Source organism: Lepidochelys olivacea (genome assembly GCF_965140295.1).
Source record: "Lepidochelys olivacea isolate rLepOli2 genome assembly, chromosome: 9".
Lineage (NCBI taxonomy): Eukaryota > Metazoa > Chordata > Testudines > Cheloniidae > Lepidochelys > Lepidochelys olivacea.
This window is the reverse complement of record NC_140419.1, coordinates 48,657,403-48,672,803: the sequence shown is the minus strand read 5'-3', so window position 1 is coordinate 48,672,803 and position 15,401 is coordinate 48,657,403. Positions and strand designations below refer to the sequence as shown.

Here is a 15,401-nt window from a genome sequence, read left to right as displayed (position 1 = left end):
CAACTAAGTACCAGGTAAAACTTTTGAACTTAGCCCATGATCATCCTAGTGGCCATGCTGGAGTGAACAGGATCAAAGACTGTTTGGGGAAGTCGTTCCACTGGGAGGAAATGGGCAAGGATGTTTCTACCTATGTCCGGTCTTGTAAGGTGTGCCAAATTGTGGGAAAACCCCAAGACCAGGTCAAAGTCCCTCTCCAGCTACTCCCCATAATTAAGGTCCCATTTCAGCAAGTAGCTGTGGATATTCTGGGTCCTTTCCCAAAAAAGACACCAAAGGAAAGCAGTACATACTGACTTTCATGGATTTTGCCACCCAATGGCCAGAAGCAGTAGCTCTAAGCAACACCAGGGCTAGAAGTGTGTGCCAGGCATTAACACACATTTTTGCCAGGGTAGGTTGGCCCTCTGACATCCTTACAGATTCGGAAACTAATTTTCTGGCAGGGACCATGAAAAGCCTTTGGGAAGCTCATGGGGTGAACCACTCAGTTTCCACCCCTTACCACCATCAAACAAATGGCCTGGTGAAAAAGTTTAATGGAACTTTGGGGGCCATAATATGTAAATTCGTAAATGAGCACTCCAATAATTGCGACCTAGTGTTGCAGCAGTTGCTCTTTGCCTACAGGGCTGTACCACACCCCAGTTTAGGGTTTTCACCATTTAAACTTGTGTATGGCCCTGAGATTAACGGGCCACTACAATTGGTGAAGCAGCAACGGGAGGGGTTTACGCCTTTTCCAGGAACTAACATTCTGGACTTTGTAACCAACCTACCAAATACCCTCCAAACCTTTTTAGCTCTTGCTAAAGCAAACCTAAAAGATGCTCAGGAAGAGCAAAAAGCCTGGTATAATAAACATGCCAGAAAGTGTTCCTTCAAAGTAGGGAACCAGGTCATGGTCTTAAAGGTGCTCCAGGCCCATAAGATGGAAGCGTCATGGGAAGGGCCATTCATGATCCAAAGCGCCTGGGAGCTGTTAACTATCTCATAGCATCCCCCACATCAAACCTAAAGCCTAAGGTGTATGATGTTAATTCTCTAAAGCCCTTTTATTCCAAAGAATTAAAGGTTTGTCAGTTTACAGACCATGAAGGAGATAACGCTGAGTGGCCGGAAGGTGTCTACTACGAAAAAAAAAGTGATGGTGGCATGGAAGAGGTAAACCTCTCAATAATCCTTGGACATATGCAGCGCCAGCAGATCAAGAAGCTGTGCACTAGCTTCGCACCGATGTTCTCAGCCACCTGAGGACAGAAGGGCGTACCACTCCATTGACACAGGTAATGCTCGCCCAATTAGAGCCCAACCTTACCGGGTGGCTCCTCAAGCCAAAACTGCTATAGAATGGGAAATCTAGAACATGCTACAGATGGGTGTAATCCGCCCCTCTAACAGCGCGTGGGGATCTCCAGTGGTTCTAGTTCCCAAACCGGATGTGGAAATAAGCGTGGACTACCGTAAGCTAAATGCTGCAACTCACCCAAAAAACTATCCAATGCCATGCACAGATAAGCTATTGAAAAAACTGGAACGTGCCCAGTTCATCTCTACCTTAGACTTCAAAGGGTACTGGCAAGTACCGCTGGATGAATCCGCCAAGGAAAGGTCAGCCTCCATCAACCATGTAGGGCTGTATAAATTTAATGTGTTCCCTTTTGGGCTGCAAAATGCATCCGCCATCTTCCAAAAACTTGTAGATAGTCTCCTAGTGGGATTGAAGAAATATGCAGTTGCCTACCTTGACGATGTGGCCATCTTTTCTTATTCATGGGCAAAACACCTGGAGCATCTCCAAAAGGTCTTCGAGCACATAAGGGAGGCAGGACTAACTGTTAAGGCTAAAAAGTGTCAAATAGACCTAAACAGAGTGACTTACCTTGAACACCAGGTGGGTCAAGGAACTATCAACCCCCTACAGGCCAAAGTAAATGCTATCCAAAAGTGGTCTGTCCCAAAGTCAAGGAAACAGGTCCAATCCTTCTTAGGCTTGGCCAAATATTACAGGCGATTTGTACCACACTACAGCCAAATTGCCGCCCCACTGACAGACCTTACCAAAAAGAAACAGCCAAATGCAGTTCAGTGAATTGAAGAGTGTCAGAAGGCCTTTAACCAGCTTAAAGTGACACTCATGTCTGACCCTGTGCTAAGGGCCCCAGACTTTAACAAACCTTTCCTAGTAACCACAGATGCGTCTGAGCGTGGTGTGGGAGCAGTTTTAATGCAGGAAGAACCGGATCAAGAATTCCATCTTGTTGTGTTTCTCAGCAAAAAACTGTCTGAGAGGGAAAGCCACTGGTCAATCACCAAAAAGGAATGTTATGCCATTGTGTATGCTCTGAAAAAGTTACACCCATACATTTGGGGACGGCGTTTCCACCTGCAAACTGACCATGCTGTGCTAAAGTGACTTCATACCACCAAGGGAAATAACAAAAAACTTCTTTGGTGGGGTTTAGCTTTCCAAAATTTTAATTTTAAAATACAACACATTACAGGAACTGCTAACAAAGTGGCTGATGCACTCTCCTGTAAAAGTTTCCCAAAATCAACTGGTTAAAATTGTCCTTAAAATGTGGAACATATTGTTAGTTTTTATATAATCAGTAGTATATCTAAAGGTGCATGTGTCTTATTAACTCTGTTTTCTCCTACAGCTCCAGGAAGAAATCACAGGCAGCGTGGAACAGGCTGTCCAGCACCGTCTGTGATTTGTGGGGCGTGTCATAACCATACAGCTAAGGGTAGCCTAGAATTCCTTCTTACCGGTAAGGGGTTAAGAAGCTCATAATACAACCTGGTTGGCACCTGACCAAAAGGACTAGTGGAGAAAGAAGATACTTTCAAATCTGGTGGGGGGAAAGGCTTTGTTTGTGTGTTCTCTTGGGAAGCAGAAAAGCATCAGGTCAGAAAACTCCTCTTCCTATAAACCATCCTAAAATGAGTCTCAATATTGCTAAAAGAGTAAGTAAGTAAGGCAAGGTGCGTTAAATTATCTTTTGTTTTAGCTTGTGAATTTTCCCTTTGCTAGAGCGAGGTTTATTCCTGTATTTTGTAACTTTAAAACTAAGCCTAGAGGGAGTTCTGCTGTGTTTTAAAATCTTTTGTTACCCTGTAAAGTTATCTTCCATCCTGATTTTACAAAGGGGATTCTTTTACCTTTTTTTAAATAAAATTCTTCTTTTAAGAACCTGATTAATTTTTTCAGTGTCCTAAGACCTGGCGGGGGTTAATCTGTGCTCACTTTGTAACCAATTGGTTAGAATATTATTCTCAAGCCTCCTCAGGAAAGGGGGTGTAAGAGCTTGGGGGGATATTTTGGGGGATTAGGAACTCCAAGTGGTCCTTTCCCTGATTCTTTGTCTAAATCACTTGGTGGTGGCAGCATATTGTCCAAGGACAAAGGATTTGTGCCTTGGGGAAGTTTTTAACCTAAGCTGGTAACAATAAGCTTAGGGGGGCTTTCATGTGGGTCCCCACATCTGTATGCCAGAGTTCAAAGTGGGGAGAGAACCTTAACAGAAGGTATGTTCAGTTAATCAGTTCAATTGATGTTTTATTATTTATTAATAATCAAATATAACAACTATTAAGCCAGTTAGCTGGTGAAATCAAATAAATACAATTGGACAATATCCAGCTGTGCCATTTAGTTTTAAGCTATTATTTTGTATACAAATGTTGATAATTGTAGTAATGCTTATAATGTGCTGTAAAATAAAGTGTATGTTAAAAGATTGCTAAAGAAACTAAAAAGGAAACTAGTGTTAGAATGTACCATTTTTACAGCATGTAAAATAAGTGACACCTTTGCAAATATATTTCCAAGCATGTTGTAAGGGAGGGTGGATGTTGGGGTACCATTAAAATCAACTAAATAGCAAGTCTCTAAAATCAAGACACCCACCAAACTGGATTCACAGGAAAGTTTTCATGACTTTTCTTTGTAATGATTCACAAAGAAACTTGATCTTTGAATGAAAACCCATGTTTAAAGAAAGTAGGAAATGTTGACATTAAAGAATCATGGCATGCTCTCCAAATGATATGTAATTATGGGTAGTTAATGAGTAATGGTATATTACCTATACCACAGGTGAGGTAATACTTAGGCCAAGGCCTTGCTGGCATAAGTGTGTGTGTGTTTTTTGTTTGTTTTGCAACTTATTTTACATAAAATTGTTGATGTGCTTAAAATAATATTATTGCTAACAAAACAAAGGTAACGTAATGTGCTGCAAGTTTTGAGGTTAAAAACACAAACCTGTCACAACAACCATATCTGTTGTCCCCTCCTGCACCTCCCCCCACTTTTTTTTTTCCCCCTGGGAAGACCCAGAGCAGGGTGACATAAAAATGACATGACCCAGAAACTGCAAACCCACCAGGGAAAAATTGCAGAAGTTGGTAATTGAAGCTTGCACATGCATAATGTACGGCTTACAAAAAACTAAAAGAGTTAATAGCCAATTGGATAAAGATTAAGTAATTTGTTATGTAGAAGTGTATAGAAGACCTAAGTGAATGTGGGCCCAAACCGGAGAAATATTGGCCCCTAAACTGAAGAATGGGACTGAAGGACCAGATCAAAGCATCACAGAAAGCGACCACTATCATGGAAGGACTTCCCAGTGCCCCAATGTGATAGAATACACCCCTGTATTCACAACCTACACACTATTGTAATAATGTTTGTACAAAGCATGTCTTGTAAGGTATCATTTGAAAACTCATAATTTGCTTTAAATTCTGTGCAAGCAATGGCCACCCTCGCCGATTCCTTTGTGCAAGCCCAGATATCTAATGAGAGGAAACCACAGAAGGAGGGCTACAAACCCAGTGTAAAGGACTGGGGGAATCCTGTTTTTACCCCAGGAAGAAGCAGGGTGGTTGGAAGCCTAAGCACTCTCTCCCCGAGAATGGTTCCTCACCTGGAAATACTCACTGCAAACCTTGTGTGAAGGAAAAGGATCTAAAAAGGTGGTTCCAGTATAACCCCACTCAGTACTTGAGAAATCAAGGCCCTGAGCTAAAAAGAACTAAGCCCCGTCCAACCCATATTAATGCAGCTGTCCTTAACACAGAAGCCCTAGAGGTACCTACAGTTCACCTGATGAGGACTGCCCTTACAGGGGTATATATGGAATTTATTAAAGTTGCCAGAATAAATAACAAGGAGTGAATAGGATGGAGACACACCGGAGCCCAGATCTCTCTGGTCAAGGGAAGCATGGTCCAAAAGACTGACATGTTACTTGACCAAGAAGTGGAGGATCTGGCCGTGGGAGGACATAAGATTCCTGTTCCTTTAGCCAAGATGTATGTGGAATGGGGAGATTCGGAAGGTATCAGTAGGGGGTGCTGGATAGTATCCCCATTTAAATGCTCATTGGGATGATTTTTTGCATATGGCTAAGGCCATTAATGTGGTAATCTGTAGCAAAAGGGAATATTGTGCTGGGATCCCAGAGGGGAGTGATAAAGTTCAAGAAACTGCTGAGGGGAGAAGGGAAGGTCTCTCTAACTCTTATGCAGCAGAAGGAAACAATGCGTTTCCAGGGACTAAGGCTAGCTCCTGCATGGCAGAGAAAAGCAGCATGCCTTTGGGGTGGGGGGAAGGAGATGACCTCTGTGACTAAAGAAGCTGTCTCAGATATCAGCTGCCAGCATTTTGCCTTTGAAAAAAGGATAGATCCCACTCTAGAGAACATACATGGATGTGTTCTAGAGGGAGCCCCAGAAAAGGAAAATGGGGAGATGGTGGGGTTTTTTTTTTTTGATGATGGGAGATTGTATAGGGAGGCGCATATGGGAAAAAAACAAAAGCCTTGGGCAACCCTTTAATCATTTGGTTGTGCCTGCCCAGCACTGTGGAAAATTAATGTTACTAGCATGATTGTCCCTTTGCTGGTCACTTGGGGGCACAGAAAAGAGGAAGTTACTGGTCCTTCAAGATATGTGGTCCCTATCTATATTCCACTGAGGGTATGCACAGGTGCCATTGCATCCGGAGCCAGAGAATTTTATAGTAGTACTATCCATGGGTCTGTGCATGTGCCCTTTTTTTGTGGTTTCATTTGCGGTAATAAGGGTGGGGTGAACTGACCGAGTCCTCTGTTCCTTCACTACCACAAATAGAACAGATCCGCAGGAGTGGGGAAGGCGGGAAGAAAGGGACCACACATCTTGAAGAATCTCCAGTTACAGGTAATTAACCTCCTCCTCTTCTTGGAATGATGGTCCCTATTGTATTCCACTGGGGTGATTAACAAGCAGTCCTAACTAAGAGTAGGTTGCAAGGAAGATGACGAAAACATCAAAGGGAGGACCGCCATGCCAAACGAGGCATCTGTCGCAGAGTCTTGCACAAAAGGTGTAAAGAGCAAAATATGTACCGAGCTCTATGTGACTGCCCTACATGTGTCTGAAAGTGGTACATCATGAAGCACAGCCATAGCTGATGCTTGCACTCTCGTGGAGTAGGCTCATATCCCAAGGAGGGGAGACTGTTCTGACAACTGATAGCAGAGCGTAATGCACCCTGACATCCACTTAGAAATCCACTGTGTGGAAATTGTTTGTCCCTTAATCCTTTCAGCTATAGTGATACTCTAGGAGACTTTCTGAATGGTCTTATCCTCTGCAGGTAGAAGGCCAAGGCCCTGCAGATGTGAGGGATTGAAGGTGCTATTCCTCCACTGATGCATGAGGTTTTGGGAAGAAAGAAGGTAAGAGTATGGGTTGGTTCAGAAGAAAGTGGGATAAAACCTTTGGCAGAAACTTGGGGTGCAGATGCAAGGAAACATCCTTATGAAATATGATAAAGGGGGGGTGTCTGCCATTATGACCCTCAGTTTGCCTACCCTTTTCGTGGAAGTAACAGCTACCAAGAAGGCAACCTTCATGGAGAGGAGAGATAGGGAGTATTAGGCCAAAGACTCAAAGGGTGAATACATTAAGATTGAGAGGATGAGGTTGAGGTCCCACTGGGGGGTGACAGGTTGAATGGGTAGATTGGTGCAAAGGAGGGCCTTCCAAAACCTGTTAGTCAATGGATGTGTAAACACAAAGTGCCCTTCCATAGGTGGGTGGAAATCACTAATAGCCGCTATGTGCACTTTGATGGACTTGAAGAGGAGTCCTGACATCTTCAGGGACAGAAGGTAGTCCAAAAGAACGGGAACGTCCATGTCCTCAGGGGCAAAACCCCTTTGTAGGGCCCAGGAAGTGAAATATTTATACTTAGGAATAGGAATGCTTTGTGGACTCTTTCCTGCTACTTGAGAGGATGTCTTGTACTGCTGATGAACATTCCCATTCTAGCGAAGATGTCCATTCAAAACCCAAACTCTGAGGTGAAATGTCTGTGGATCAGGATGCCTGATCTTGCTGATGCATTGCTGGAGCAATTCTGGGAATGTCGGCAGCAGACGCGGGGGAGCAGCTGAGAGGCAGAGAAGGAGGGGAAAACAGAATTGGTGAGGTAAAAAATGGGCGATGAGAATAACCGCGGCTCTCTCCCACCTGATCTTGTGGAGGACACATGTCAGGAGCAGTAGCAGGGGAAAAGAATAATTGTTCTGGTCCAACCAGTGGATTATGGGGGCATCACCTTGGGAACAGGTGTCAAGGCCTCCTTTGAGCAGTACCTGATGCATTTGCTGTTGGTGTGGGAGGCAAAAAGGTTCCTGGTTGGAGTCCCCCATCATGTAAAAACATCGCTGACAATGTTGTCGTGAAGATCCCATTTCTGGTTGGCCACAAATTTCCAGCTCAGAGAATATGCAAGCACATTCTGAGTCCCCGGAAGATAAGCTGCTGACAACAGGACCTTGTGGATGATTAATCAATCCTAGTATAGACAAACTGATTCTGCACAAAGCATTAGTGACCACGTGTCCCCTTGTTTGTTGATGTAATAAATAGTGGTTGCATTATCTGACATGACCAGAACATGATGGGAGTGGGGGTATGAGAAAAAGATGCAGCATGCTTTCTGCACCCCCGCCCGTAGCTCCAGAATGTTGATATGCATCCTGGATTCCCAAGCAATCCAAGTCCCTTGTGTTATGTGCCTGTCCATGTGGGTGCCCCATATGGGGAGAGAGGCGCCCATGATGATAGTCATGCTCAGGGAGGATGGAAGGAAAGATACTCCAGTGCAGACCTGATTTGGGTCCATCCACCAACTGAGGGAGGAGAGTACCTCTGGGGAAATGGTCAATGGGTGGTCCATGGTATGTAGTGAGGGAGAACAGAGCCTCTGGAGCCACAGCTGGAGACAGTGAAGAAGAAGACGAGCAAAGGTGGTGATGTACGTGCATGTCACTATGTGGCCAAGAAAGGAAAGGCAAGTCTGGACTTTAACAGAAGGACTGGTGACCATCTTGGCAATCAGCTCTTGTCGCATCTGGAGCTTGTCCCTTGGTAGATAGGCTTGTGCCAAAATCCCATTGATGTGGGCTCCGATTTTTCAACATTTACACTTGCCCTTAGGGAGGAGAGGAGTCCTAGCAGTATGGAAGTCACGGCTGGAGCCTCCCTTGTGGATCATTGGAGCTGGGCCTCCACTACAGAGAAAACTTTGGTGAAGACCCACGGAGCAGTGGTGAGTCCGAATAGTAAGACCCTGTAATGGAACTGTTGATGGCCTACAGCAAATCTTAGGAACCTGCTGTGGGTTGGATGGATGTCTGTGTGAAAACAGGCATTCTGCATATCAAGAGCCTAAACAACGTGCCTCTTTCCAGTGATGGTATGATGGTTGCTGAAGGAAAATGATTTTAAATAAATAAATAAATACTATATAGAGGTGAGAAATAACAGACCTCAACCCTATTGTCCCTCTGCAAATTTGTGTACACAGAGTCAATCCCTTACCTCTCTCTAAAAATACAAAGTTTCAAAAAGTTCAATGAATAGAAGATGGTTGGGGGTGGAACAGCTCTGAACAAGGAGAAGTCTGGAGATAAATGTGAGAAGAGAGGGACAGGCAGTAGAAACAAAAGTGAAACTATTTGAGCAGCATATTTCAGAAGTCTTGAGGTCTTTCTCAGTGTAGCCTTCATTGATTTGCAATCTACCATACCATTTTCCCACTAGAAGGGAAAACCTGTAATGGCAGCAGGCCATAAGAGAGACCCAGTTTGGGAATATTTTAATGAAGTTCCTCTACCTGTGGGTAAGACGGGCATGCATGCAAAATGCAAACAGTGCAACAAAGGAATACAAGGGCTGGTTGCCTAAATGAAACAACATCATGAGAAGTGTTTCTTCTCAGGAGGAAGCTGCCTTGAAGATGATGAAAGGAACATATCTGAACATGCAGGATCTTTAGGTTGGTAAACTTTTTTATTTCATACTTCTTGCTTAAGGACTGCCTGTCTTCGTTCTGGACTAGTCTTGAATTCTCATGTTTGAACAAAAAATATAGTTGTTACTCGATGGTACTACCATTTCAGATGCAGTTGTGATAAAAATAAATAGCTGAAATAGGCAGATCTTCCTTTTACAATTTCACCTTTAAAGTAGTACTGAGTGTCAGTGAATGCAATGAGTAATACTAAATGAGCAGTATGGTAATAATAATTGAATAACTACATTGACTTATTTTGTTTAGGAGAATCCATCTTCACCATACAGGATTCTGAAGACTATCCACCTTCAAGATCACTATCATTTTCTATAGTTTCAGTGTTATCTGCCAATGATAGTGTTTCAGTCACATCATGTATGTCACATAGCCACAGTATATCACCTGTACCAAAAAGATAAAAAATCTCCATCATCCAGAAACAACCACAGATATTTTTGTGATAAGAACCAGCAGATTATAAAAAGAGGTAATTGATGAAAAGATTGCCCAGTTTGTTTATGCAAGAAACTCTCCTTTCCATATGATTGAGAACCCACAGTTCATTAACATGGTTCAGCCATTAAGACCAGGATACAGTCCACCCAACAGAGCAGATGTCGCAGCAAATTGCTGGATAAAGTGCATGAAAGAGAAATTGAGCAGCGTGCGAAAGGTCTGGAGGGTGAAATTGTTAACCTGAGTCTTGATGGGTGTAGCAATGTCCACAATGATCCTGTTGTATGTGCTTGTGTGACAACAGAAAAAGGGAATGTCTTCCTTACAGAAACAATTGATACATCAGGAAATGCACACACAGCAGAATACTTACAAGAAGTAGCAGTAAAAGCTATAACAAACTGAAAAAAAATTCAAATGTCTAGTATGCAGCTTGATCACAGACAATGCTGAAAATGTATCCAAGATGAGAAGAAATTATTTAGAAGAGAGTCCCAAGCTGATAACATACGGTTGCAGTGCTCATTTGATGCACCTCCTAGCCAAAGACTTCAGTGTTCCAGTAATAAAGGCTAATGTTGTTGAAATTGCAAAATACTTCCATATCAAACACTTTGCAGCAGCTGCTCTGAAAAAAGTGGGAGGAACCAAGCTAACTCTCCCACAAGACGTGCGATGAACTCAGTAGTGGACTGTTTTAAGCACTGTATCAAGAACTGGCCTAATCTGATGACAGTTTGTGAACAAAATTGTGAAAAAATAGATGGCACCGTCACAGCCCAAGTTCTCAACATTGGGCTTAAGAGAAATGTTGAACACATGCTGAGTACCCTGAAGCCTGTTTCTGTAGCCTTGAACAAAATGCAGGGAAATCGCTGTTTTATTGCTGACACTGTTGAAATCCGGAACGAACTCAGTGAGATCTTAAAAAGAGAAATATGCAATGACAGAGTTAAATCACAAGCATTAAAAAAACGAACGGGGCAAGCACGATCTCCAGCTCTTTTTCTTGCAAATAATCTCAGTACTCGGTACCAGGGTCAAACCTTAACTGCTGAAGAAGAGGAGTTGGCTATGACAGGGACATCCAGCAATCATCCCTCCATAATCCTAACAATAATAAACTTCAGAGCTAAGGGTGAACCATTCAAGAAATATATGTTTGCTGATGATGTTTAAAAGAAAGTCACACCAGTGAACTGGTGGAAGTCACTTATGTACTTGGATTCAGACTGTTGAAGTGATAATTTCACTTAACAACAGTAGCTTCTTCTGCTGGTGTAAAAAGAATATTTTCTTCCTTTGGACTAATTCATTCCAAATTGAGAAATCTTTTGGGACCTGAAAAAGCAAGAAAGCTTGTTTTTCTTTTCCAGATTATGAACAAACAGGAAAATGAAGGTGAAGACAACTGCATTAGCTGTAGAAGCCAATAGTTTAAGTTCCTCATGTTGACCTGGTTGACATAGTCGATTAAATTTTTTTAAAAAAATATTTCATTTAACTATTTTAGTTAAAAACTATTTTAACAAAAACAAACATTCAAGTTGTTTAATATCAGGTTTAACTAAATTCAAAAATTCATATGCTTGTTTTGTTAAAATATTATGTCTGCCGTTGAAGAAAAATATCCAGAATACATAATGTTGTTGTTCTACTTAAATAAAACAATTTAAATGTCTGTCTGGTGATGTTCTCCTCCTCATACAGCATGGCAAGAAAACCTTCCAAATATTAATGATTAACCTGATGAATTGGAGATATTTATGAAGTCATTGGGAGGTGAACTAACCTTCGGTAAATGAAATAACCAAACAATCACTCATTTTCTGATATAGCTGTAAAACTAATCTGAAAAGTTTTCAAAATAAATCACTTGAAAATGTATAGTGTGTACCTTCTAAAAATGAAACCTACATCTACCTCTGTGTTGTGAAGAATATGTATTAAGGTTATAACAACCAACAAGAATGCACTTTTATGTAGAAATCCATGATTAAATTGAGTCTTCCTGACTAATGATTTAAATCATGATTTAAATCAAATCCACCCGGCATGGAATAGAACCATGCACCCTGGTAAGTCACTGTAATGGGTTCTATTGCTCCCCTTTGTAGAAGAAAGTCCACCTCTAGGGCGAAGATACTGTTATAAGAGTGGTCCCTGAGGTGGGGTCAGGGTATGGGTGAGTAGCATCATGAGCTAGATTATATAGCCATGTTGAATCACATCCAGGACCTATCCATTGCTATCGCTGTCTAAGCTGGTAAAAAGAGTGCTAGGTGTCCCCCAAAAGGGGGTGGGTTAGGTGTATGGGGAGAGGCAAGGTGTTGGTGGCTCTCTAAGTGTACTCAGAAATATCGCTTTTGCAAAGACTGAGTATGAGATGTTGAAAGCTATGAGGAAGAGCCTGGAAGACAGGACGGTTGGGTCTTCTGTTCTTGTGAGGAGGCTCATAGGGCCGTTGATAGAAGAATTGAGGAATTCTGAATCATTCTGTGGGTGGCTGGTGGTAGAACTTTCACTTTGGCGCTGGTGTGTAAATACCCAACAATTGTAGACTGGTTCTGGAATCCTTGAGAGAGTGGAAGGAATCACTGGTCTTCTGATTGAAAAGATGAGACTTATTGAAAGGGAGGTCCTCTATGGTATTCTGCACTTCTTGAGGGAAACCAGATGAAAATAGCCACGATTTCCTCCTCATGATGATCCCCGTAGCCATCTTGCATGAAGAGGTGTCCGCCATTTCCACAGTGGCCTGGAGCGTCATCCTCACAACCAGTTTGCACTCCTCTAAGATAGCCTCGAAGCAGACACAATGCTGCTGCGGAAGCTTGTCTGCGAAGTCTGACAACTTGCTGCAAGTAAGGAAGTCGTATTTAGTGCCAGGTAATTGGAAATCTGGAATTGAAAGCTGGCTGAGAAGACTTTGGGACCCAGAACGTCCAGGCATTTACCCTCCTGGTGTGCCGGGATGGAGTGTGGGTGTTGCTGCCTGACCTGTGCCATCGCTGCTTGTATCACAAGGGAATTGGGTGTGTGTGTGTGAGAGAAGAGAAACTCAGACCCCTTCACTGGTACATAGTACCTCATCTCTGCCCCCTAGGAGGTGGGTGCACAAGTGGCGAGAGTGTGCCAGACAGTCTTAGTCAGTTGAAGAATGGCATTATTGATCGGTAAAGCCACTCTGGTTGGTACTGAGGCATGCAAGATGTCAACAAGCTGGTGCTGTTTGTCCTGTACCTTCTCCAGTGGAACATGGAGGGCCTCAGCCACCCTGTGTAAGAGGTCCTGGAACTGGTGGTAGTCATCCAGGGGCAAGAAGGAACGAAAGACACTATGGCATCTGGAGACGACAAAGGGAACTGCGCCTGTTCTGGCAGTACTGTTGGAGCCAGGCTGAGCGGTACATCCTCTAACACCTGTTCAAATGCCTACACAAGGTTGCCCAAAGAGGAGAGATGGGGGACTCTTCCCTGGCTGAATGGGAAGGTTCCAAAGGTGGATACTAAGGCCAGGACCCCCATTATGGCCAAGGAGACAGATCCATCGGATGGTGTGAAGGGCCCCAAGGAGCAGGGTACTAGTGACTCCTTTGTTGGAAGAACCTTTGGATATTTGTATATACGGTAGGGGAGGGGCAGCCCCTGCCTTCCATCTGAATCCTCCCATGGCAAGAAATCAGATCCTGGTTCAAACAGCGGTACCATTAGTACTGGTGGAACCATATGAGCCATAGGGGAGTGGGTGGAAACACGACCTGAAGTAGGTAAAAGTCCAGGGTGGAGAGCATACCTCTTCTGGCACCAGCTGAAGCAGAAAACGTGGAGACCTTGCCTCCAAAGCAAAGATTTCATGAGGCCTGGGCACCAGCTCTAGTCTCCCTGGTGTCAACAGTACACGCCCCACAGCCAAAACCAGAACTGGAACAGAGAGCTGCCTTGGAATTGAAGGTTCCCTTGACTTAGGGGGGTGTCGACTTGGAAGGCATACATGGCTTGATGGACAGAACCGGTAGGTCTGGTGGTCTGTGCAACTTCTTGTCATGCTTGTGAGCTTTGGAAAGCGTGGGTTCTCCATGGCTGGAACTTGTGGAAGGTGCATTGTCTTTCTGGGGTCTGGAGGAAGACTTAGTGCCATGCTTAACGACTAGGCCCCAGCACAGGGTCCCTAGCACTAGTACTGGTGGAACCAGACTGGATCTCCGTGGTAGGAGGTGCATGCCTGGGTTTCTCAGGCTGATGTATGGGGGGATTCCCTGGCTTGGGTTCCACTGTGACCTTATGACAACCTCTATGAGGTTCTTCTTGAGGCAGAGAGCCAGACCTTCCCAGGTGCAGCTTGGGAAGGAGAGGCAGATACTGCACCTGCAATGTGGGCTTCTCTCAAGCAGTAAAGGCAGCATTGACCGAGAACAAGTGCAGGCAGAAAGTGCAGATCTTGACCCCTGGCATCTTTGGCATAATCCAGAACCCAGGGGTGCGTGTGTGGCGATTGTGGGGAGGAGGAACCATCAAAAACGGCATCCTAAACTCCTAAAACAACTACTACTAAAACTACAGTAAAACAACAAAAATTAACTACGTATGTACAATACTAAAAACTGGCTTTTTTTTTTTATGCGTCACAGAGAGATGAGAGTAGAAGCTCTGACCTGGAGCATATGGAGAAAGTTCCCTTACACCCATTGCCTGTAGTACAAGAGGCATTTCTGAGGCTAGCAATGGACAGTGTGGGCCCTTTGCCACGTATTACCCAAAGGGTGAAGAAATATATCTTGATGGTGGTGGATTTTGCCACCATATATCCTGAGGCAGTAGCTCTAACACTGAGGCAGATGGCAAGCCAATAACTTAATATGTACAAAAGTTCAGAGAAGAGTTAAAAGACATGATGGAGGAGGATATACTTGCTGACTCATAAAATCATTACACAAGGACACAGCCACTTCCCAGATGACCCTACAGTGCCACTGACAAGATACAGGAACAAATTCGTTTAGAAATACAAAACATGTTAGACCTGGAAGTAATTAAAGAGTCTGACAGCTCTTGGGCAGCATCTGTTGGCTTGGTCTCTAAGAGAGATAACACTGTAAAGCCTTGGGTTGATTATAGAAAACTCAGTCCTGTCACAGTACCAGATGTGTGTCCCAGGCCTAGAATTGATGACATGCTGGACACTTTGAGCAAAGCTAAGTATCTCAGTTCTTTGAATTTAACTAGAGGTTACTGGCAAATTTCTTTACATAAGGAAGCACAGAAAAAAATTGCTTTCATCACTGATATGAGAGTCGGAGTTCACAATGCTGCCATTTTGTTTAATTAATGAAGGAACCACTTTTCAGAGGCTCGTCAACCAAGTGTGAAATGATTTGTAGAATATTGCAAGGGCATATGCAGTGTTTGGCAACACTTGATCTGATCACAAAAAACATTTGGAAATTGAGCTGTCAAAACTCAAAAAGGCAGGCCTAACCATAAAATCCTCTAAGTGTAAAAAACTGGAGCAGCCAGAATTCCTGATTTGGGACACTGGGTAGGTGGGAGTCAAATATCCCCAGATCCCATGAAAGTTGAAGCCA

The 15,401-nt window shown here is 43.5% G+C and overlaps 1 long non-coding RNA gene across 1 annotated transcript; it reads left to right on the top strand.

Annotated features, from left to right (window-relative positions):
- Positions 1-6,142: 6,142 nt before the first annotated feature.
- LOC311526062 lies at positions 6,143-11,320 on the top strand. The gene is made up of 5 exons (XR_014712942.1): positions 6,143-6,213; positions 6,653-6,734; positions 8,503-8,614; positions 9,287-9,343; positions 9,626-11,320. It is a non-coding gene; the product is annotated as an uncharacterized lncRNA (long non-coding RNA).
- Positions 11,321-15,401: the final 4,081 nt, after the last annotated feature.